General features: G+C 42.9%; 1 protein-coding gene and 1 long non-coding RNA gene across 2 annotated transcripts in view; one reads left to right on the forward strand and one right to left on the reverse strand.

Moving 5' to 3' along the window:
- acer3 (alkaline ceramidase 3) overlaps positions 1-25,615 on the reverse strand; it is a 195,590-nt gene that overhangs the window by 44,885 nt on the left and 125,090 nt on the right. The window lies entirely within an intron of this gene.
- On the forward strand, positions 12,157-21,347 carry LOC148149849 (uncharacterized). The gene is made up of 3 exons (XR_015757373.1): positions 12,157-12,287; positions 14,230-14,364; positions 21,145-21,347. It is a non-coding gene; the product is annotated as an uncharacterized LOC148149849 (long non-coding RNA).

Here is a 25,615-nt window from a genome sequence, read left to right on the forward strand (position 1 = left end):
ACCCTACTAAAACATTTAAACCCTGGAACCTGCAACAGCCAATCCTGTCCCTGTTCTACCCATGTCTCCGTAATAGCCACAACATCGAAGTCCCAGGTACCAACCCACGCTGCAAGTTCACCTACCTTATTTCGTATACTTCTTGCATTGAAGTATACACACTTCAAGCCACTTTCCTGTTTACAGGCACCCTCCTTTGAAATTGATGCCATGTTCCTAACCTCCCTACACTCCAGGTCCTGCACCCTAAAGCTACAGTCTGGGTTCCCATGCCCCTGCAGAGTTCGTTTAAACCACCCCAAGAGCACTAGCAAACCTCCCACCAAGGATACTGGTGCCCCTCAGGTTCCGGTGCAGACCATCCTGTTTATAGAGGTCCCACCTTCCCCAGAAAGAACCCCAGTTATCCAAATACCGGAATCCCTCCCTCCTGCACCATCCCTGTAGCCACGCATTTAACTGTTCTCTCTCCCTATTCCTCGACTCTCTATCACGTGGCACGGGTAACAAACCAGAGACAACAACTCTGTTCATTCTAACTTTGAGCTTCCAACCTAGCTCCGTGAAAGCCTGCCTAACATCCTCAGTGCTCCTCCTACCTATGTCATTGGTGCCAATGTGGACCACGACTTCGGGCTGCTCCCCCTCCCCCTTAAGGACCCGGAAAACACGATCAGAGACATCACGTACCCTTGCACCTTGTATGTTAGACCTACCATTCCAGGGATCATCCGTGTGAATCTCCGCTGGACACGCTCCAGTGCCAGTATGTCCCTCCTGAGGTGTGGGGCCCAAAACTGGACACAGTACTCCAAATGGGGCCTAACCAGAGCTTTATAAAGTCTCAGTAGCACATCGCTGCTTTTATATTCCAACCCTCTTGCGATAAATGACAACATTGCATTCGCTTTCTTAATCACGGACTCAACCTGCATGTTTATCTGAAGAGAATCCTCGACTAGCACTCCCAGATCCCTTTGTACTTTGGCTTTATGAATTTTCTCACCGTTTAGAAAGTAGTCCATGCTTGTATTCTTTTTTCCAAAGTGCAAGACCTCACATTTGCTCACATTGAACTTCATCAGCCATTTCCTGGACCACTCTCCCAAACTGTCTAGATCCTTCTGCAGCCTCCCCACTTCCTCAGTGCTACCTGCCTGTCCACCTATCTTCGTATCATCGGCAAACTTTGCTAGAATACCCCCAGTCCCTTCGTCCAGATCATTAATATATAACGTGAACAGCTGCGGCCCCAACACTGAACCCTGTGGGACACCGCTCGTCACCGGCTGACATTCCGAAAAAGAACCTCTTATCCCAACTCTCTGCCTTCTGTCAGACAGCCAATCCTCAATCCATGCCAGTAGCTCACCTCAAACACCATGGGCCCTCACCTTACTCAGCAGCCTCCCGTGTGGCACCTTATCAAAGGCCTTTTGGAAGTCTAGATAGACCACATCCACTGGGTTTCCCTGGTCTAACCTACTTGTCACCTCTTCAAAGAATTCCAACAGGTTTCTCAGGCATGACCTCCCCTTACTAAATCCATGTTGACTTGTTCTAATCCGACCCTGCTCTTCCAAGAATTTAGAAACCTCATCCTTAACGATGGATTCTAGAATTTACCAACAACCGAGGTTAGGCTAATTGGCCTATAATTTTCCATCTTTTCTTATCCTTTCTTGAACAATGGGGTTACAACAGGGGTCTTCCAATCATCCAGGACTTTCCCTGACTCCAGTGACTTTTGAAAGATCTCAACCAACGCCTCTGCTATTTCCTCAGCCACATCCCTCAGAACTCTAGGATGTAGCCCATCGGGGCCAGGAGATTTGTCAATTTTAAGACCTTTTAACTTTTCTAGCACTATCTCTTTTGTAATGGCAACCATACTCAACTCAGCCCCCTAACTCCCTTTAATTGTTGGGATATTACTCATGTCTTCCACTGTGAATACTGACGCAAAGTACTTATTAAGTTCTCCAGCTATTTCCTTATCTCCCATCACTAGCCTTCAGTTTGAAGTGGCCCAATGTCTACTTTTGCCTGTCGTTTGTTTACATATTGAAAGAAATTTTTACTATCATTTCTAATATTACTGGCTAGCCTACCTTCATATTTGATCCTCTCCTTCCTTATTTCTCTCTTTGTTATCCTCTGTTTGTTTTTGTAGCCTTCCCAATCTTATTTCCCAGTGCTCTTGGCCACTTTATAGGATCTCTCTTTTTCTTTGATACATTTCCTGACTTCCTTTGTCAGCCATAGCTGTCTAATCCCTCACCGGATAATCTTTCTTTTCTTGGGGATGAACCTCTGTACTGTGTCCTCAATTATACCCACAAACTACTGTCATTTTTGCTCTACTGTCTTCCCCGCTAGGCTCTGCTTCCAGTCGATTTTCATCCGTTCCTCTCTCATGCCCTCATTTGTTTAACTGTAATACCATTACATCCGATTTTGCCTTCTCTCTTTCAAACTGCAGACTGAACTCTACGATATTATGATCGCTGCTTCCTAAGTGTTCCCTTACTTTAAGATCTTTTATAAAGTCTGGTTCATTACATAGCACTAGGTCCAAAATAGCCTGCTCCCTTGTGGGCTCCATGACAAGCTGTTCCAAAAAGCCATCCTGTAAGCATTCCATGAATTCCCTTTCTTTGGATCCACTGGCAACATTATTTACCCAGTCCACCTGCATATTGAAGTCTCCCATGATCACCGTGACCTTGCCTTTCTGACATGCCTTCTCTATTTCCCGGTACATGTTGCACCTCTGGTCCTGACCACTGTTAGGAGGTCTGTACATCACTCCCATTATGGTTTTTTTGCCTTTGTGGTTCCTCAATTCCACCCACACAGACTCCACATCATCTGACCCTATGTCATTCAGTGCCATAGATTTAATTTTGTTCTTTACTAACAAGGCCACCCCACCCCCTCTGCCCACCTCTCTGTCTTTTCGATAAGTTGTAAATCTTGGACGTTTAACTGCCAGTCCTGAACCCCCTGCAACCACGTCTCTGTGATGCCTACCACATCATAATCATTCACGATGATCTGTGCCATTAGTTCATCTGCTTTGTTACGAATGCTACGAGCATTCAGGTGAAGTGCCTTAATGCTAACATTCTCATCATTAGAGATATTGGAAGTCATAAGATGTCCTAGGTTATCCTTCCTTTTTGTTGCATTCCTAATCTGCCTCAAGGTTAAATCCACCTGCATACATGCTATCCTCCTGCTTATCTTTCCATTTATATGCTAAAACATCACATTGACAGGCTTTGGAACATTCAATACATTGTCCTTTTTGTCTTCAAGAATAACCACCATGAACTCAGGATGAACAGTAGCACCAAGGATTAGAGGGACCTCAGTGTGCACACCCACCAGTCCCTTCAGGTATCAGGACAGGTGGACAAAGTGGTTAAGAAAGTACACAGTATACTTCCTTTTATTAGTCAAGGCACAGAGTTTAACAACAGAGGGTATATAAAATGTTGGTTTGGCCACAGCTAGAGTATTGTGTGCAGTTCTGGAATCCACATGATCAAAGATGTGATCGTACTGGAGGGGCTGTGGAGGAGATTCACCGGGGATGTGGTCTGAGCTGGAGAGTTTCAGTCATGAAGAGAGATTGATGTGGAAGTGATGGTGTTGGACTGGGGTGGGCAAACTTAAAAATCACAACACCAGGTGAGAGTCCAACAGGTTTACTTGAAAGTACAAGCTTTCAGAGCACTGCTCCTTCATCAGTGGGGCAGGATCATAGAATTTATAGTAAAAGATCATAGTATCATACAACTGATGCAATGTAATGAACAAACCTAGACTGTGTTGGGCCTTTAATCACTTTGAATGGGGATGCAGATTTTGATTAATTAATATGCAAATTTCAGAATTTCTTTCAAGTCACAATCCCGAGATAATTTAAGGTATTATCAGTATTAAAAAAGTGACATCTCAGCTCAAACAATGCATTAAAGATGTGAGGTTAGAGACTTTCTGTATTCCAATCAAGTCAGACTGGTTCTAGTTCCAAAGTAGGATTTTATAAAATGTCACATTGACTGACTGCCTACAGATTGTGTCCTTTTGAACAAAGCAGACTGTATCTACAAATACAAATTCATCTCATCGACTTATAAGTGTGCATGCGAGTATGTGTGCATGAGGGAGAAAGAATGAGAGCAAGAGAGACTCTGTGCACACGTCTGTCTGTCTGCATGCACACGTGTGTCTGTCTGTCTGCATACGCTCGTGTGTGTGGGTGTGCTTGTCTCTGAATGCAACAGAGTGTAACAGAGTACGTGCCTTTGAAAGATTGGACAGACTGGGGTTGTTTTCCTCAGAGCAGGGGATACTGAGAAGGGGACATGACTGTGATGAATAAAATTGTGAGGGGCATAAATAGGGTAAATAGGAAGAAACGTACCACTTGTCAAAGGGATCAATGAACAGGCAGCATAGATTTAAGGTAAGCAGCAGGCAGTTTAGATATATGTGAAAACAACTGTCACCTAGAGTGTGCTGGGAATATGGAACTCACTGTCAGTAAAGGTGGTAGGGGCAGACAAACACATGATATCTAAGATGCATTTAGATGTGCATTTGCCATACCAAGGCCTTCAAGGCATACCAGGCCAAGTGCTGGAAAGTGGATTAGAGTAGTTAGGTGGTTGTTTTATTGATTGGTGTTGATGCAATGGATCAAAGGGCTTTTTTTTTTTGCACTGTAGATTTCTATGACTATTGGCTAGAAAGTGTTTTTCTTTTTAAAGTGAATCTGCAAAGAAAATTCAGTTCTTTTCCCCTTAACATGAAGTGTTCATTTTGCACGGTTTATAAATAAAAAAAAAAATTTTCAAATTACAAATTGCATGTATTAACCCATCTTACGCCTTCATTGAACTGATTTGATGTCATAAAAAAAAGTTAATACATTTATGTTTAAAGAAACCCATTTCATGAGATGTTTTCATTCCTAGTCTAATATAGAAAAATCACATGACCCTGCTGTAAGTTGTTATATGCAAAAAATGACTGACTTTTGAAGTAGCGCAGCCAGCCAACAATTATACTGAAGTATGCTCACCACATTCTATATAGCTGAGAGAGATGGGCAACGTATATTGACCCTATCAGCTACACACATTCGGGTGCAATACAACAACACTATTTTCAGTGTGCAGCTGCTCCCAATTCCACAACAATCTGGCTGCGTCACAGGCTGTCAAACCTATCGCAAAAGTACAACTCAAGCTTAGTAAAAATTCAGAAGGAACAGCGTGTTGTAGCGGCTGATTAACGTAAAAAAGAGCAAGCTGAAAGAAGGGGTGTGCAATGAAAACCTCAGCTCCAAGTTAAGGAGCTGGGAGCCATTATTCACTCCAGGAGCAGGAAGTGGAGTTTCATAATGGAACAATGTTATTTCACTTCAACAAAGACAGAATTGTCCAGCTTACCAGAGTGAAAGAGAACATCATTTTTGGCATCACATCGAATACTTTCAATTATCAGCCTGTTTCCCTGAGATGGGCCAAGATATAAATGAAATCAGAAAATAAAAGTGGATTGCGAACATTATTCATTTGTTAAAGAAACACTAATTTTTCAAGTTAACATTGTATTTTCACTTGCATTACACTGCACTACTGGCCCATGTGATTATGTTTCCATGCAAAATGGTATGGTTGTTAATATGTCAATTTAATGAAATGCTTTTGTTGCAAAAAATTTTAACTTTACCTTAATATTGTTTTTTTCATGCAAATCTCTTCGAGGCATTAACCTGTACTAGATAGCGCCGACACAGGGTGGTTCATTCCGAGCTCCTTGCAGCAGATCTAACTCAAACATTTCTTATAACCATTCCAGACTCTTAAATTCCACGACTGTAATAACTACTATCTTGTTAATGTTGGTCTTGCCTAGCTCACATCCTATGCGTTGTAACCTGGATGCCTTACTATTTCTAAGTTTTTTTTCACCCTTTGATCTGTATGTCCTTGCTTACTATGATCTGCTTGTACTGCTTGCAAACAAAGTTTTTCACTATACTTAGGTACACGTGACAATAAATCAAGTCAAAGATACATGCTTTGGAGCAGATGCAACAAATGCTCACCAGACTGATTCAATTAGACTATGGCTATTCAGTACATCAACTCGACTTAGCTGACTCTGAACCACATCTCTGACACCCTTAGCCAACAAAAGTCTACCAGTTGTAGTCTTCAAAATCATCCCTCAGTGTCCACAGCCTTTTAGCAAAGGATGTTCCTGTTTTCCACATGCATCCGTGTCAAAATGAATTTGAGAAAGAAGCGACAGAGGAATAAAGTTCACTTTCAAAGCCTCCTGAAAGTCTAAACCTTTTAGAAATTGCTATATGGAAGTAGACCATTTGGCTCAGCTCGGGCAATGTCAATATCTACCATCTCCTGCTGCTTGTTGCTACTCTTGCCAGGGGACCTGCTCTCACTGCAGGTCTTGCATCGTCCTTGCATATCCACTATAGCTTGTGTACAGCTGCTCTGTCTGTTGTGACCAACTATGCCTATGTCAACCCAGAATCTCAGGATTGGAATGGCCCCTTCTGGACCATTACATTCATCTGTCCTCTACTTTGGCCTCTAAATGCAATCTCTGTCGTTCAGTCAAAAGGCACAAATCAGGGATGGGATAGAATACTCACTACAGGTACTTATCTGGAGGGCCCTTCAGCACACAAAATGCTTGACACCATCCAGAAGAGAACAGCCACTTGACTGGCACATCCAGCACCTTCAACATTTACTCCCCACCAACAGTGTGTACCACCTGCAAGATGCATTGCAACAACTCACCAAGGCTCCTTTCACAACACTTTCAGAACCCACGACCTCACAGAGTCATAAGAGTCCAAAATATTCCATACTGACCAAAATGTATGTCCATGCTAACCCCATTGCCTGCACTTGGCCCATATCCTTCTAATCCTTTCCAAACCATGTATTTGTCCAAATGGCTTTTAAATATTGTTAATTTCACGACTCAAGCACTTCCACTGGCAACTCATTCCATATGCGTACCACCCTCTGTGTAAAAACGTTGCCCCTCAGGTTCCCTTTTATTCTTTCCTCTCTAACCTTAAAACGATGCCCTCTCGATTCTCTGACCCTGGGAAAAAGATGGTGTGCATTCACCTATCCTTGCATCTCATGATCTTATACACTTCTATAAAGCCCCCCCTCTAGTCTCCTATGCTCTAAAGAAAGAAGTCCTCGCTTGTATAATTTCTCCCTATAACTCAGACCATTGAGTCCAGGCAACATCCTTGTAAATTTCTTCTGCACTCTTTCCAGTTTTATAACATCCTTCCTATAACAAGTGACCAAAACTGAAAAAAAACTTGTGACGCCATTTTCAGAGAATTATGAACCCTGAACTCCAAGATCCTTCTGCCCCACTCATCTCATTAAGGCCCTACCATTCACCATGAAACCCTACCTTGATTTGAATTTCCAAAATGCAATGCCTCACACTTATCTATAATGAACTCCATTTGCCATTTCTCAGCCCACTTCCCCAGCTGATCAAGATCTTGCTGCAATTTTTGATAACTGTTCTCATTGTCCACAATATTTATGATTTTAGCAACAGCAGCAAACTTACTAATCATGCCTTGTATATTCTTATCCAAATCATTGATATAGATAACAAACTGCAACAGGCCCAGGACCGACCCGAGGCACTCCACTGGTCACAGTGGACAAACTAGTCCAACAGACATCCTTCCACTATTACCCTCTGCTTCCTACCATCCAGCCAGTTTGGTATCCAATTTGCCATCTCATCCTGGATTCCATGCGATCTAACCTTCTACTACAGCCTATCATATGGAACCTTATCAAAGGCCTTACTGAAATCCATATAGACTATGTCTACTGCTCTGCCCTTGTCAACCTTCCTGGTCATTAAAAACTTTAACAAATTTGAGAGGCATGATCTCCCAATCACAAAGGCATGCTGACTATTCCTAATTAAACCTTGTCATTCCAATTTCATGTGCAACTTATCCCTCAGAATCTTAAGATGCAGATAACAAATAAGAAGAGGATGGTGATGTTATTGGGGTTGTACTACAGGCCCCCAAATAGTCAATTGACATTAGAGGAACAAACATGCAGGAAGCTTGGGGAGACTTGCCAGAGCAATAGGGTTGTCATAGTAGGGGATTTTAATTTTCCGAACATAGACTGGGACTCCCAGACCATTAAGGGCTTAGATGGTGGGGGGAGTTTGTTAACTACATTGAGGAAAGTTTCCTCAAGCAGTATACCGAGGGTCTATCTTACTCAGAAAAGGGCAAAACTTGATCTATTCTTGGGAAATAGGAGCAGGACAGGTGACAGTGGGGGAGCACTTTGGGACCATAGTTCTTTTAATTTTGAAGTAGTTATAGAGGGACAAAACTGGTCCACAGGTTCAAGTTCTCAACTGGGGCAAGGTGAATTCTGATGGAATTAGACAGGAGCTTGCAGACAAAGGGATCTCTGGTAAGTTGTAAGCCTTTAAAAGCGAGATAGCTAGAGTTCAACCTCTATATGTTCCTTTGATGGTGAAGGGCAAGGTTGGCAGGAATAGGGAACCCTGGATGACAAGAGATATTGAGGCTTTGACCAGAAAAGAGGTGGTGTGGCTCAGGTACAGGCAGCTGAGATCAAGGGAATTCCTGGAGGTATACAGGAGTTTACAAAAGGAGGAAATCAGGAGGGCAAAAAGAGGCATGAGATAGCCTTGGCTGAGAAGATTAGGGTGAATCCAAAGAGGTTCTTTAAGCATATTAAAGGAAAAAGAATAAGTAGACAGAATAGGCCCCCTTCAGGACCAAAATAGACATGTGTAGAACCGCAGGAGATGGGCAAGGTTCTCAATGAATATTTTACCTCAGTGTTTACCATTGAGAAAGACAAGGACGACTTGGGGACAGTCCTTATCACGGCAGAGGTGGTGTTGGATGCATTAGAATGTATGAGGATGAATAAATCTACTGGTCCTGACCAGTTACATCCAAGAAAACTGCAAGAGGCTAGAGAAGAAACTGTGGGGGCCCTGACTTTATATCACCGTTAGCCACGGGTGAGGTCCCGGAAGATTGCAGGGTAGTGACTGTTGTGCCATTATTCAAGAGGGCTGCAAAGAAAAGCCTGGGAACTATACAGCAGTAATCTTAACATCTGTGGTGGGTAAGTTATTTGTGAAGGAAGAGAACAGCAGGTGTATGGGATATACAAATTCCCCTCCAAGCCACATACCATCTTGATTTGGAACTACAGACCATAAGACTTCGGAGCAGTAGTGGGCCACTTGGCTCATCAATTCTGTTCCACCAATGAGATTAGAGTTGATTGGATAATCCTTAACTCTACTTTCCTCCTTATCCCAACAACTCTTGATTCCCTTAATTAATTTGTCCATCTCAGTCTCTAATATACTTAGCAACTGACACGTCTTGGTAGCCCTCTGTGGTAAGATTTCCACAGATTTTGTCTCTAACGGTAACTCAAATTCCTCCTCATCTGTGTCTTAAAATGGGTAATCCCTTATACAAACTATGCCTTTTGGTTCCAAATTCTCCCACATGGGAAAAACAATATTTCCACATCTACCCTAACAAGTCCTCCAAGAATTTTGTAGATTTCAATACAATATCCTCGCACTCTTCAAAACTTGGATGAGTACAAGCCCAACATACCTAACTTTGATTTATTAGAAAATCCCTCAATGCCCAGGAAAAATCCAATAAACCTTCTCCAGAATGTCTTCAATGCCAGTATAGATATTAAATCAACCTGTTCAGACATGTTATGACACATTTAGAGGAAATGGGACTTGATCCCAAACCTATAAGACAGAGAGTACACTACTACTGCACCCAAAGCCCTCGAACACCAGTGTAATTTTACTTAAATAGGGGAGTAAAACTGTTCAGTGCTCTCGCTGTGGTTTGACTACTACCTTGTATGCTTAGCAAGACCTTGCTACCTTTGAAATAAAGGCCAAAAATCAAGTTACCTTCCCTATTACCCACTGAACTTAATTTTTCAATTCACGCATAAGGACCTCCATGCTGCAGGTTTCTGCCATCTTTTCCCAATTAAATAATATTCAGCTCCTGTATTATTTCTGCATAAATGCATAATCTTCCATTTTCACACATTATATTCCATCTGCCTTGTCATTGCTCACACATTTGTCTAAATCTCTCTGTAAACTGTCAACCTCGGTACCTGCCTTCCCACTTATTCTTGTGTCTCCGCAAACTTGGCGATAGCACATTTACTTCCCTCATTCAAATCCATGCATGTTGGAAATATTTGTATTTCCAGCACTCATCCCTGTAGCATACACTTATAGCAGGTTGCCATCTTGAACATTAGCCCTTTTGCCCATATTGCAGTAGTCTTTCATTTAGCTAATCCTCGAACCATATTAAAATACTACTCCCAACACCATGGGCTCCTGTCTTATTAAGTAGACATATGTGCAGTACCTTATTGAAGCCTTTAGTAAATCCAAATAGATTATATCTTTGGTACCCCTTTATCAATCCTACTTATTACCTCCTGAAGATTTCTCAGAAATTTGTCAGACATGGTTTCCCCCGATGAAGCCATGCTGACTCTGAATGATTAGATTAGTTTACTTTCCCCCTCTTCATTGTGTTGCAGGTAATCTTCTGTTGACTTTTGAACCTCTCTTAATGCTTTGGCTCACCAATAACCTGACTCTTCACGTTTTCCTCTTTCAAGTTAAGACTATCCTTTACTTCCTTGGTTAACCATGGTCTATCTTCCCTCTTCCTGGTATCATCCTTCCTCACTGGATATATCTTTCGTGTGAGTCATGAACTATTTTCATAAACGTTTGCCATTGTGAAACTGTCTTTTATGCTAAACCTCTTTCTAGTCCACTCCAGCTAACTGCCCTCATCCCTTTGTAATTATCTTTGTATTAAACATAATTAAAGTTCCTGACCAAAGTTTCACATTCAAACCAAATGCTAAATTCTGCAATGTTATGCTAACTGTTCCCAAGGGATCTTAGACTTTGAAATTATTTATTAGACGTGCCTCAATACATATTACCAATACATTCCTGAATACATTCTATGAATTTTTCTCATGGCTACCTTTGCTAATTTAATTTTCCCAATCCTTGTGAAGATTTAAACCATCATAGTTAATAGATGGTCTTCACTTTTACATGCCTTCATTATCTCTTGATTTAATCCCCATCCTAGAGAACAGCTACAGCCTTCAGACTATACTTGTCAGTGCCATCTTCTTCGTTAATTCTTACCTCCACTCATATGGACTCTACATAAGGGTTGAGGAGACAAAGGGTGTACTCGTATTCCTATATCTTATGATCAATGGACCACAAGAGATTACACACAATTGCTGCCAAGCATTTTAATCATCTTTCAGCAAGACCTGTATTTTGGGTGCACAATTTATACCTGCACATAAAGTAATGGGAATAATTATCAGTTTGAAGCTCAGGTGATGATATAATACCTCACTCTTTCTCTTAACACTTCGAATTCTCTACTATTCAAGGAGACTGATAGTTGATCTCAGACAAAGCAGCAGCAGAGAGGTCACAAACAATAGAAGCATGCTTGCTTACAGGAAGGTACAGTAGAAGGAAAAACATCAAAATTCCGAGAGAGAGCGCAAGCATGATGGTTGAGACATCAATGTCTGATTGCCAGGGGTTTCAGAGAGATGAGCAATCAAAGGAACTGAATTTCAACAATGGGTCAACAACTTTAGCCGAAGCAAAAACTAGCAGAGAAGAAAAAAGTTTTCATCTAGCTGGTGTGCTGAGAAATTTAGAAAGCAGGAAAGGCTCTCGAATGGAGTCAAGTGTCATTCTTTCAAATAGATACATCTGTAAAGAGAGACAGAGTTGAAATGAACCGGTGGAATTATTAAAACATCTCACTGATTATACAGAGGATTTCTGCATTCTGGCTTTGCACCACCCCTTGACATGTTTAACATGCCCTAACAGGTTTGGCAGGTAAGCGGTACATAGTGCCAACAGCTCTTTCCAGTGATCATAAGATATCTGAGTTATGGTCAACATAAAAATGTATCTGCCCATTTTTATCTTACTCTAGCAGATTTGCTTCTGTTCTTGTGGATGGTTGGGAAAGGGAGAAGATGATCCCCAAGAGCAATTGTACCGTCAGAAGTATGCATTACTCAACTCTTGGAAGTGTAACTTGTAAATTGGTGAGTTTATTTTCTGAACATAACTTTGTAATGTATAGGGAGGAGGAAGTGATGACCCAATTTATTTCAATGTTTTTTTAGAAATGCAGTGCAGACTGATTTCTGGTGAAACAGAGTATTCAGTTTCATGCTCCAACACCAAAGCAGCTTCAGCATCTTAGTTATAACACTGGAAATGCAACACTCCTGGCTATGGTACTGGATCATAAAGAACAGATGTCAAGGTTTGGGGTTTAGCTTTGGTGGTCTTTTTTTAAAGATGGCTGGGTAAACATTTATTGTCCATCCCTAGTTGTCCTTCAGAAAGTAATAGTGGTGAGTTGCCCTCTGAAACCTCTTACTGGAGGTGGTCATTGCATGAAAATGTTATGGCGTGAACTGAATTTATTGTCACGTGTACCAAGGCACAGTGAAAAGCTTGTGAATGTTATTTAACACTTTCCAGCCCAAACCTGGATAAGGTCCAAGTCTTGTTGCACTTGGACAGTGACTACTTTAGCATTTAAGGAGTTGCGAATAGTGCTAAGCATTGCCAATGGTTACACAATTGACCTTATGATAATGGGCACATCATTGATGAGGCAGAAGGTGGTTGGGCCAATCTAGGATACTATCCCGAGGAACTACCCTGCTGTGATGTCCTCAAGCTGAGATGACCAACTTCTAACAACCACAACCATCTTTATATGTGCCAGGTATGATTCCAACCAATGGACAGCCTTCCCCCCAATTCCATGGATTCTAGATTTGCTTAGCATTCCTGATGACACACACTGTCATATGCAATCCTAATGTCAATTAGGCTGTCACTCTCGCCTCACCCTTGGAATTTAGATCTTCTGTCCATGTTTGAACAAAGACTTTAAAGGAGGTCAGGAGCTTAGCAGCCCAGGCAGAGCCCAAAATGGGAGCTAATGAGCAGGTTGCTGCTGAGGTGGTGTAGCTTGGTGGCACTGTTTATGACATCTTCCATCAGCCAGGTCCCAGTTAGGGATAGCAGGAAGAGCATGACAACTAGCTTCAGTTACTTTTAATTCAAGGAGGGAAACAAAATACATCCAGTAAATCAGGAGTGCCCAAAGTGGGGGTCAGTAGTCCAAATGGTGCTACACACTAAAATTATGGGGTTGTGAAATTTGAGCATAATAGCTGCCATGGTATCACACACTCAGTTCTCACTAAGGGTTTGTAGCAATTTCTGAGTCTGAAAATGGGGTCATGCTGGGAAAATAAGGCAGCACTCAAGTCTAGGAAAATCAGGAATGGACAACAAATGCTGGCCTTCTCAATGACCTTGTCCAAATCCTATGAAAAGAAAATAAATATTTACAATATTGTAAATATTGCCCATTTTCACCTCCATTACTTTGCCTACTTTCGCTCCTTTCTCATGTCATCTCTTTCTGAAACCTTCATTCATGCCTTTGGACTAGTCAAGTCTAGAAGTAACAATGTACTTCTGGTTAGTCTTCCATATTCTACCCTCTGTATACTTGAGATAATCCAAAATTCTATTGCCTGTGGTTTAAGTGGCACCAATTCATGTTCACTTAATACACCTGCATTTGCTAACTTTCAGTCAAACCAATCATTGATTTTAAAGCGCTCAGCCTTGCTTTGAAATCCCTCCTCCACATGCCTGTAATTGCCCGCAGCCCCACCTCCCGAGATATCAGAGCACATCAAATTCTAGCCGAGAATTTCCCCAGTTTTAATGGCTCCATTGTTTCTGGCCATGCTTTCAACAAGTTAGGCCTGAACTTCTGGAATCTACTCCCTACAACTTTCCACCTTGCTATCTCACTTTCTCCTTTAAATAGCCCTTAAATACCAAGTTTTTAGTCATATATTTAATAACACCTTTCATGGTTTAGCATCATACTTTGTTTTATAATGTTCCTGTAAAGCACTAATGGTTTTTATTTAAAAACTACATTCAAAGATCTTTATAGGTTCCAGTTCTTTCATTGTTCCTGGGTCAAAATCCTAGAAGTCACTCCTGAACAGCACTGTGGAGGTTTCTACATCACATGGACTACAGTGAATCAAGAAGGACTGCACCATCACCTTCTGAATGGTAATATATGCTGACCTTGGCAGCGATGTTTACATCGCACAAACAGAAAACATTACTGAAAGAGATATGTTTTGTTCAAGCTTTTCACCTTGCATTTATCAAGCAAAGAAAATACACTTTAGTATTTCTTGCAAATTGATCTAATGAACGCAAGATGAAAAGGTTCAAGTTGTGTATTACCAAATAACTATTTGAAAACAAAAAACTTTTTTTTAAAACTGTAATGATTGCATATACAGAATATTCAAACTAAAAAAGATACCTATCCAGTTCAGCATTCCATTTTTAGCACTTGGATTTGAGGACAACTCAAAAGGTAATGAATGTTTTATTCATTTGGAGGATATGGGCGTCACTGGCTGGGCCAGCATTTATTGCCCATCTCTAGTTGCTCTTAATGGGCAGCTGCCTTCTTGGACCATTGTAGTCCACCTGCTATGGGTTGACCAACAATACTATTAGGGAGAGAATTCAAGGATTTTAACCCAGCCATAGTGAAGGAACAGTGATATATTTCCAAGTCAGGATGGTGTGGGGCTTGTGGGGGAACTTGAAGATGGTGGTGTCCCTACATATCTGCTGCCCTTGTCCTTCCAGATGGAAGCGGTCGTGGGTTTGGAAGGTGCTGCCTGAGGATCTTTGGTGAATTTCTGCACTGCATCTTGTAAATAGTACACTGCTGCTACTAAACGTAGATGGTGGAGGAAGCGGATGTAGTGCCAACCAAGCAGATACAAAATGTTTATAGAAAAAGCAGACATTAATATTACAAAGGAAATGTAATCTGCTCCATATCTCTTCCATGTATAATTACCTTTGTATCAATTTCCCTCCCAGGTTTTGCCTCTACTTCAAAAAGAATCCAACAGCAAATGACTACATAACACGCTTCAATTTTGTTGGTTGAGGGATAAAAGTTTTCTAGGAAACCACATCTCCCTTGTTCTCCTGGTAATGGGATCTTTCACACTATTAACAGGCCAGACAGTGTCTCTGGAAGATGTTATCTTTGACAGTGCAGCATTCCCAAGGCAAGACACTCAAATATCAGTCTAGATCCTGTGCAGAGTTAAGTGTGATACCACTAAACTATGGCTGACATCTTTCATGACTAAACTGTATAACATAAGGAACTAACACCAAGATTTGAGACAGAAGTTTGTGGAGGAGTCCAAAGAATAGATCAAATGGATCGATGTTGAGGAGGTTGTAAGTCTGGGAAGTAGGGTCAAGGTGACTAAAAGCCCGGTCACCTACAATGGGATGAAAGAGGACACAAGAAGCTCAAGGTATTGAGTCAAAAGACTCAAAGGCCATGCTTGGCAGGTAAAGGTTGCAAAGGTAGTCACATAAAGGCCATAAAGAGATTCACCAAGGTTTTAAATTGAAGGCAGCAAGGAAAGGGAAAGGTAGTGCAGTTATGTGGAAAGTGGGACAAAGCGCAGACAGGATTTGAATGGGAAACAGAATACTACTAGCGAGTTTTGAGAAGATTTGTAGTTCAGGTTGAGGTTTTGGATGTAAGTTTGCTCACTGAGCTGCAAGGTTCATTTCCAGACGTTTCATTACCTTACTAGGTAACATCTTCAGTGGACCTCATGCAAAGCAATGCTGAAAATTTCCGCTTTCTATTTAAATGTTCGAGTTTCTTTGGGTTGGTGATGTCATTTCCTGTGGTGAAGTCACTGCCGGTTCTTTTTTCAGGGGGTAGTAGATGGGGTCTAACTCGATGTATTTGTTGATAGAGTTCCGGTTGGAATGCCATGCTTCTAGGAATTCTTGTGCGTGTCTTTGTTTGGCTTGTCCTAGGATGAATGTATTGTTCCAGTCGAAGTGGTGTCCTTCCTCATCCGTTTGTGAGGATACTAATGACAGAGGATCATGTCTTTTTGTGGCTAGCTGGTGTTCATGTATCCTGGTGGCTAGTTTTCTGCCGGTTTGCCCAATGTAGTTTTGCTCATTGTCTGTATAGGATCTTTCAAGTTCATTAGCTGCTGTTTTCGCATGTTGGTGTGTTTGTGGGCTACCATGATGCCAAGGGGTCTGAGTAGTCTGGCAGTCATTTCAGAGATGTCTTTGATGTAGAGGAGAGTGGCTAGGGTTTCTGGCTGTGTTTTGTCTGCTTGTTTGGGTTTGTTGCTGAGAACTCGGCGGACTGTGTTCATTGGATACCCATTCTTTTTGAATACATGGTATAGGGGATTTTCCTCTGCTCTGCGTAGTTCCTCTGTGCTGCAGTGTGTGGTGGCTCGTTGAAATAAAGTTCTGATGCAGCTTCGTTTGTGGGTGTTAGGATGATTGCTTCTACAGTTCAATATTTGGTCTGTACGTGTTGTTTTTCTGTAGACGCTGGTTTGAAATTCCCCATTGGCTGTTCGCTCTACTGTACGAACACTACATTGGACAAACAGGCAGAAAACTAGTCACCATGATACATGAACACCAACTAGCCACAAAAAAACATGACCCTCTCACTAGTATCCTCACATACGGATGAGGAAGGATACCACTGAGTTGGAAAGTCATGTTGCGGCTGTACAGGACATTAGTTAGGCCACTGTTGGAATATTGCGTGCAATTCTGGTCTCCTTCCTATCGGAAAGATGCTGTGAAACTTGAAAGGGTTCAGAAAAGATTTACAAGGATGTTGCCAGGGTTGGAACTATAAGGAGAGGCTGAACAGGCTGGGGCGTCGGAGGCTGAGGGGTGACCTTATAGAGGTTTACAAAATTATGAGGGGCATGGATAGGGTAAATAGGCAAAGTCTTTTCCCTAGAGGACATAGGTTTAGGGTGAGAGGGGAAAGATATAGAAGAGACCTAAGGGGCAACTTTTTCACACAGAGGGTGGTACGGGTATGGAATGAACTGCCAGAGGAAGTAGTGGAGGCTGGTACAATTGCAACATTTAAGAGGCATTTGGATGGGACTAGATTGGGTTGGGCTATCTGGTCGGCATGGACCAAAGAGTCTGTTTCCATGCTGTACCATCCCTATGACTCAGACAATTCATCCTAGGACAAGCCAAACAAAGACACGCACGAGAATTTCTCGAAGCATGGCATTTCAACCAGAACTCTATCAACAAACACATCGAGTTAGACCCTATCTACCACCCCCTGGGAAAGGAACAGGAAATGATTTCAAGCATGCAGGTACAGCAGGCAGTGAAGAAAGCTAATAGCATGCTGGCCTTCATAACAAGAGGAATTGAGTATAGAAGCAAAGAGGTCCTTCTGCAGCTGTACAGGGCCCTGGTGAGACCGCACCTGGAATATTGTGTGCAGTTTTGGTCTCCAAATTTGAGGAAAGACATTCTGGCTATTGAAGGAGTGCAGCGGAGGTTCACAAGGTCAATTCCCAGAATGGCGGGACTATCTTATGTTGAAAGATTGGAGCGACTGGGCTTGTATACCCTTGAGTTTAGAAGGCTGCGAGGGGATCTGATTGAGATGTATAAGATTATTAAAGGATTGGACACTCTGGAGGCAGGATGCATGTTTCCGCTGATGGGCGAGTCCCGAACCAGAGGACACAGTTTAAAAATAAGAGGTAGGCTATTTAGAACAGAGTTGAGGAGAACACCCAGAGAGTGGTGGGTGTGTGGAATGCTCTGCCCCAGAAGGCTGGGAAGGCCAAGTCTCCGGATACTTTCAAGAAAGAGTTGGATAGAGCTCTTAAGGATAGTGGAATCAAGGGTTATGGGGATAAGGCAGGAACAGGATACTGATTGAGGATGATCAGCCATGATCATAATGAATGGTGGTGCTGGCTTGAAGAACAGAATGGCCTACTCCTGCACCTATTGTCTATTGTCACCACAGAAAATGACATCATCAAGCCAAAGAAACTCAAACATATAAATAGAAAGCAGGAATTTTCAGCACTGCTTTGCATGAGGTCCACTGAAGATGTTACCTGGTAAGGTAATGAAACATCTGAAAATGAACCTTGCAGCTCAGTGAGCAAACCTACATCCAAAACAGAATACTATATCGGGGGGACAGTGGCAAAATGGAAACGCAACTGGACGATTAGTCCAGAGGGGCGGAAGTGGGTACTGCAGATGCTGGAGATTAGAGTCAAGATTAGAGTGGTGCTGGAAAAGCGCAGATTAGTCCAGAGACCCAGGCTAATGCCCTGGAAACATGGGTTTGAATCCCACCATGGCAGATGGAAAGATCTGAATTCAATGAAATTTGGAATTGCAAGCTAGTCTGACTGATAGTGATCATGAAAGCTGCATCTTTCGCTGCCTAGACTCCAAGTTCTGAAATTATCTCCTCACATTACTTGGCCTCTCGTAACTCCTCCTTTCATCCTCCTGAAAACTACCTCTCTGCCCAAGCTGTTGCCCTCCATGATTTTACTGCAATAAAGCTGTTACGTAAATGTAAACTGTTGCTGACTTATGGAAGATTCTGTGGCAGACAGGCAGTCTGTGTGTACATAAATACTCATGGGGTCAAGAATAGGAAGGTAGCCCTACCTCACAATCAGCATAAACATGGAGGCTAATCTTGTACAGAGGAGAGAAATGACCTGGGTTCAATTCCCACCTCAGGCGACTGTGTGGAGTTTGCACATTCTCCCAGTGTCTGCGTGGGTTTCCTCCGGGTGCTCCAGCTTCCTCCCACAGTTCAAAAATGTGCAGGTTAGGTGAACTGGCCATGCTAAATTGCCCATAGTGTTAGGTGAAGGGGTAAACGTTGGGGAATGGGTCTGGGTGGGTTGCGCTTCGGTGGGTCGCGCTTCGGTGGGTCGGTGTGGACTTGTTGGGCCAAAGGGCTTATTTCCACACTAAGTAATCTAATCTAATCTAAATACTAAGTTAAAAGCTAAAATAGTCATAGATGTACAGCATGGAAACAGACTCTTTGGTCTAACTCGTCAATGCTGACCAGATATCCTAAATGTTCCCATTTTCCAGCATTGGCGCATTTCCCCAAGTTATCTAGTTCCATATCCTTCACCATAGTGAATGCTGATGAACACCCATCTGCTGCAGTTCTGCACATAGGCAGTCTTGCTGGTCTTTAAGGGGCCCTATTCTCTCCCTAGTTACACTTTTGTCCTTAATTTGTTTGTAGAATCCCTTTGGATTCTCCTTAGCTTTGGCAAATAGGCTATCTCGTGTCCTTCCTGATCTCCTTCTTCCGTATACTTCCACTACCCTTACTCTTCTCTGGATTCACTCGATCCCTGTTGTCTATACCTGGTATACGCTTCCTTCTTTTTCTTGACCAGACCCCAACTTCTCTAGTCATCCAGTATTTCCTACACCTACCAGCATTATCCTTTACCCTAAGAGAAACATACTGTCTCTGGATTCCCATTATCTCAGTTTTGAAGGCAGTACATTTTCCAGCTGTATCTTTACCTGCGAACATCTGTGCCCTCCACAAAGTCAACTTTTGAAAGTTCTTGCCTAATACCATCAAAATTGGCCTTCCTTCAATTTAGAACTTTAACTTTTCCATCAGGTTTATTCTTTCCATCATTATTTTAAAAATAATAGAAATATGATCACTGGTCCCAGTATGCTCTCCCACTGACATCTCACTCACCTGCCTTGCCTTGTTTCCCAAGACAAGGTCAAGTTTTGTTCCTTCTCTCATAGGTACATCCACATACCGAATAAGAAAATTTTCTCATACACACTTAAATTCCTCTCTATCTAAGTCCTTAACACTATGACAGCCCTGGTCTGTGTTTGGAAAGTTAAAATCCCCTCCCATTATGACCCTATTATTCTTTTGGATAACTGAGATCTCTTCACAAGTTTACTTCTCAATTTCCCACTGACTATTGGGGGTCTATAGTACAATCCTAATACTGTGATCATCCCTTTCTTATTTCTTGGTTCCATCCAAATAACTTCACTGGAATATCCTCCGTAAGTATAGCTGTAATGTTATCCTTAATCAAAAACGCCACTTCCTCTCCTCTCTCACTAACTTTCTATTCCTCCTATAGCTGCCAGTCCTGTCCAATCCTGAGCCACTGTAATTGTAATGCTATCCCAGTCTCACGTTTCCAATCGTGCAAAGTTCATCAACCTTACCTGTTAAGCCTCTTGCATTGAAATTAACACAGTTTAATTTATCAGACCTACCTCATTCTCTGCTTTGTTCCTGCCAGCCAGGACTGTTTAACTTGCTCCTATTCCCAATAGAACCATCCTCAGACTGACCTCTTTACTCACTATCCCTCTGCACACCATTCACACTCCCCTCCTCTACTAGTTCAGGTTCTCCCAAATAGCTCTAGCAAATCTCCCCACCAGCATATTCATTGCCTTCCAATTCAGGTGCAATCCGTCCTTCTTATACAGGTCACTTCTACCTTGGAAGAGATTCCAATGATCCAAAAATGTGAATCCTTCTCCCCTGCACCAGGTCCTCAGCCATGCCTTCATCTGTTCTATCCTCCTCTTTCTATTCTCATTAACATGTTGCACTGTGAGTAATGCAGTCAAGGACCTACATTTTAATGTCCTGCCTAATTTCCTACATTCTCTCCTCAGAACCTCATCCTTTTCTCTTCTATGTCATTGGTTTCAATGTGTACAACTACCTCCTGCTGGTCCCTCTCCCCTTTGAGAATATTCTGCACCATTTCAGGCATCCACAACATTGGCACCAGGAAAGCAACACATCAATCTGATGGTGGTTGAGGAAGGGTCACTCTACCCAAAATGTTAAGTCTGATTTCTCTCTATAGATGCTGGCAGACGTGTTGAGCTTTTCCAGTAATTGCTGGCTTTGTTTCTGATTTATAGCAGCTGCAGTTCTTTTGGTTTTTACACCATTCTGATGTCTCATCGTTGGATGCAGAAATGTTTGCCTGTGCCTCTGACTAGAGTCCCTTGGTCACAATCAATCGCTTGGAACTGGACATCTCTAACATGCTTGACAAGGACTACAGAATCCAGTCTGACTGGATTCACTCCATTGTTGGCCAAAAGGAAATTTCAATTAAATCATCTGGTCTGTATGAATTATGGTGCTACATTCAGCATTGCCTGCATCAACAGCAATGTTAAGGATCAGAGGCTGAGTCCATAAATAAAGATAAGACACCTAGGGAATTAAATAGTTAAGTGTCAGGACAGCCTACATCGTCTAACAGGACCACATGTTTAATGTTTTATAGAAACAGAATGACTCAAAGGAAACAGACCTCGCACTGAACTGCCAGAGGATTTGTACTGATTGGAACCAGATGAGGGGCTCAGGCAGGACGTAAGCACCCGTTACAGGGAACCCAAAAGCCACTTTTAAAAGTGCAATTCAGATGATACAAACTTAAAATAGTGACTGAAGGGATTTTTCTAAAAAAAATTATTTTAAGTATACTCTCAAAATTCTTCTAACAAGCTATCGAATAGATGCACTGTTTCCCTGTTGTGGAGAAGTGGCTGACTTCACATAGTACATCACTACAGCAAAACTGCAAACATTCTGGGCATAAGGCTTCAGTCTCTAACTCATAGCTCCGGGGCTGACCAGAGCACAACAGCACACCAACATATGCCATCTGCGCTTGCACATAAAACCAGTCAAGGCACAAGAGCATAGCTTAGTCAGTGATTTAGGGAGATGAATGCAGGGAATTGGAACAGTGTGTGGAAAGACAGGATTGAGGTTTAGGAGGAATCCTAGCTTGCATTATATGTGATGCTTTCTCTCCCCTTGAGATAGTCAAACCCTAATCCTAACAAGCGTTAAAAAAAATGCATCATCTTAAGTATCAGCAACATTGAGAAAAAAACTTTATCTGGCAATAACCAGTTCAGAGGCACTCAACATAGCATTGGCACTCCAGACACAAGTGACATTCCGTGCAAGTTGATGGTCATAATTGTCAGTTTTTTGTTGCTCAAACTGTTAATGCAATGGGGTGAATGGCTGTTAATCAATTATGCTGTAAGGTGGGTTTAACATAAAGATGTTGCTTTTGCCATTTTGAAAGATATGCAGTAGCCATGGGTTTTCAGTGACCGCACACAAATTAAAAGGGATGCATAAACACATACTTACAGTCATAAAATCAGAGAAGTCAACAGCACAGAAAAAGACCCTTCAGCCCCTTGAATCCATGTTGGTCAAAAGCAAGCACCTAGTTACCCATTACCAGCACTTAGCCCATTGCCTTGTATGTGTTTGTATCAGAAGTGCACTTCTAAATATTTATTAAATGGTATAAGGGGTTCTCCCTTTATACCCTTTACAGGAAGTGAGTTCCAGGTTCCCACCATCCTTTGGGTGAAAAAAATCCTTATATCCTCTCTAAAGCTCCTACTTCCCGTTCATTGATTATGCCACCAAGGGGAAAGTTCCTTTCTGTCTATCCTATGCCCCTCAATTTTATACATCTCAAACATGTTCCCCCTCAGTCTCCATTGCCCCATGGAAAACAATGTCAATCTATCTAACCTCTCTTCACAACCACAAGTGGCCAGCCCAGAGACACTTTCCTGGCAAATGTGTGTGCCCTTGCCAATCACATCTCTCCCTTAAACAGCAAAAGCCCAAACACAGATTCCTATTGAACCATCTAGATGCTTCCAGTCACAAACACGCCCCTGAACAATCACCTTTTACTTCCTGCAACTCATCCACTTCATCCACTTCACCAACACCTTCCACCCCGACCTCAAATTCACCTGGACAGTCTCAGATTCCTCCCTCCCCTTCCTCGACCTTTCTATTTCTATCTCAGGCGACCGAATCAACACGGACATCTACTACAAACCGACCGACTCCCACAGCTACCTGGACTACACCTCCTCCCATCCTGCCCCCTGTAAAAACGCCATCCCATTCTCCCAATTCCTTCGACTCCGCCGCATCTGCTCCCAGGAGGACCAGTTCCAAAAACGCACAACCCAGATGGCCTCCTTCTTCAAGGACCGCAATTTCCCCCCCGACGTGGTCGACGATGCCCTCCACCGCATCTCTTCCACTTCCCGATCCTCCGCCCTTGAACCCCGCCCCTCCAACCGCCACCAGGACAGAACCCCACTAGTCCTCACCTACCACCCCACCAATCTCCATGTACAGCGCATCATCCGCCGTCATTTCCGCTACCTCCAAACGGACCCCACCACCAAGGATATATTTCCCTCCCCTATCAGCATTCCGTAAAGACCACTCCCTCCGTGACTCCCTCGTCAGATCCACACCCCCCACCAACCCAACCTCCACTCCCGGCACCTTCCCCTGCAACCGCAGGAGGTGCAAGACTTGCGCCCACACCTCCCCCCTCACCTCCCTCCAAGGCCCCAAAGGAAACTTCCATATCCGCCACAGATTCACCTGCACCTCCACACATATCATCTATTGCATCCTCTGCACCCGATGTGGCCTCCTCTATATTGGGGAGACAGGCCGGCTACTTGCGGAGCGTTTCAGAGAACACCTCTGGGACACCCGGACCAACCAACCCAACCACCCTGTAGCTCAACATTTCAATTCCCCCTCCCACTCCACCAAGGATATGCAGGTCTTTGGACTCCTCCATCGTCAGACCACAACAAAACGACGGTTGGAGGAAGAACGCCTCATCTTCCGGCTAGGAACCCTCCAACCACAAGGGATGAACTCGGATTTCACCAGTTTCCTCATTTCCCCTCCCCCCACTTGTCTCAGTCAAATCCATCAAATTCAGCACCACCTTCCTAACCTGAGATCTTCTTCCTGACCTCTCCGCCCCCACCCCAGTCTGACCTATCACCCTCACCTTGACCTCTTTCCACCTATCACATTTCCGACGCCCCTCCCCCAAGTCCCTCCTCCCTACCTTTTATCTTAGCCTGCTGGACAAACTTTCCTCATTCCTGAAGAAGGGCTTATGCCCGAAACGTCGATTCTCCTGTTCCCTGGATGCTGCCTGACCTGCTGCGCTTTTCCAGCAACACATTTCCAGCTTCCTGCAACTCAGCCAATTCTGGATCGAATTAGCTAAATTTCCTGGGATTCCATTGGCTCTTACTTTGACTATCAGTCTTCCATGGGGAGAAAGTGAGGTCTGCAGATGCTGGAGATCAGAGCTGAAAATGTGTTGCTGGAAAAGCGCAGCAGGTCAGGCAGCATCCAGGGAACAGGAGAATCAACGTTTCGGGCATAAGCCCTTCTTCAGGATTCCTGAAGGGCTTATGCCCGAAACGTCGATTCTCCTGTTCCCTGGATGCTGCCTGACCTGCTGCGCTTTTCCAGCAACACATTTTCAGCAGTATCAGTCTTCCATAACAACCTTAGCAGAAACCTTGCTGAAGTACAAATAGTCTAGATTAAATGCATTATCCTCATCTGATTCCTGGTCACCTCTTTGAAAGGTTCAGTCAAGTTGATCAGACATGACCTCATCTTAACACAACCATGCTGAGTGACTAATCCTGGCCTCTCCAAGAGAAGATTAATTTTGTTTCTCAAAATTGCTTCCAATAGTTTCCCAACATTGAAGTTAGACTGACAAAGGTGTAATTTCCTCGCTTCTCCTTTCTTGAATAATGGAACCACATTGGCTGCCCTCCAGTAACAATCCTGTGGCCAAAGAGGAATTGAATATTTCCTCCCTTGTCTCACTCAATAGCCTGGGAACCATTTCATCCAGCCCTGGTTTTGTGCTGAGCTCCTCAGACCAGGTCTGACTATCTTTTCTCAGTCTGTGTTAGTTAACTTAAAATCATAAATTGGTGTGCAAAGTCAAGAAGCATTTCTTCGCACACAGAATAGTGGAAATGTGCATCACTCCTTCAAAATGTCGTCAACTGTTCTTCCATACAACTGACATTGATGACGCAACTGTAACAAGATTTCCAGTGCCAAGGCAGGCAAATAGTTAAGATAGAGATCAGCGACAACCAAACTGTATTGCAGAACAGGCTCGAGAAATTGAATGGCTCACTCTTGTTTAGTTTCCAGAGGACGTCTTAAGACAGATTGATAGTGTGCACACTATGATGGAATGCCAAAAGACTGCTGAGCTGAGACAGGGTGGGTTAGGAGGGAAAGAAGGGCAAGGGGGAAATAAAGAGAAACAAAACTAATTCAATGTAATTAAATGTTGGATGTGAATGTGGCTCATCCCTGATGGCTCCATCAGTCAGTATCATGTTACCAGATGAAACCCACTACTACCTAAGACCTCACACCTAGAACAGCTAAGTAAACAAAGCACCAGAAGGCAATGGTTAGGATTAGAATGAGCACATTCAGGAGGGAGGACTGAGGTTGAAGAAAAAAAGC

This window comes from Chiloscyllium plagiosum, unplaced genomic scaffold (genome assembly GCF_037043375.1).
Source record: "Chiloscyllium plagiosum isolate Xiang-an unplaced genomic scaffold, Cpla_swu_hap1 HiC_scaffold_6, whole genome shotgun sequence".
NCBI lineage: Eukaryota > Metazoa > Chordata > Chondrichthyes > Orectolobiformes > Hemiscylliidae > Chiloscyllium > Chiloscyllium plagiosum.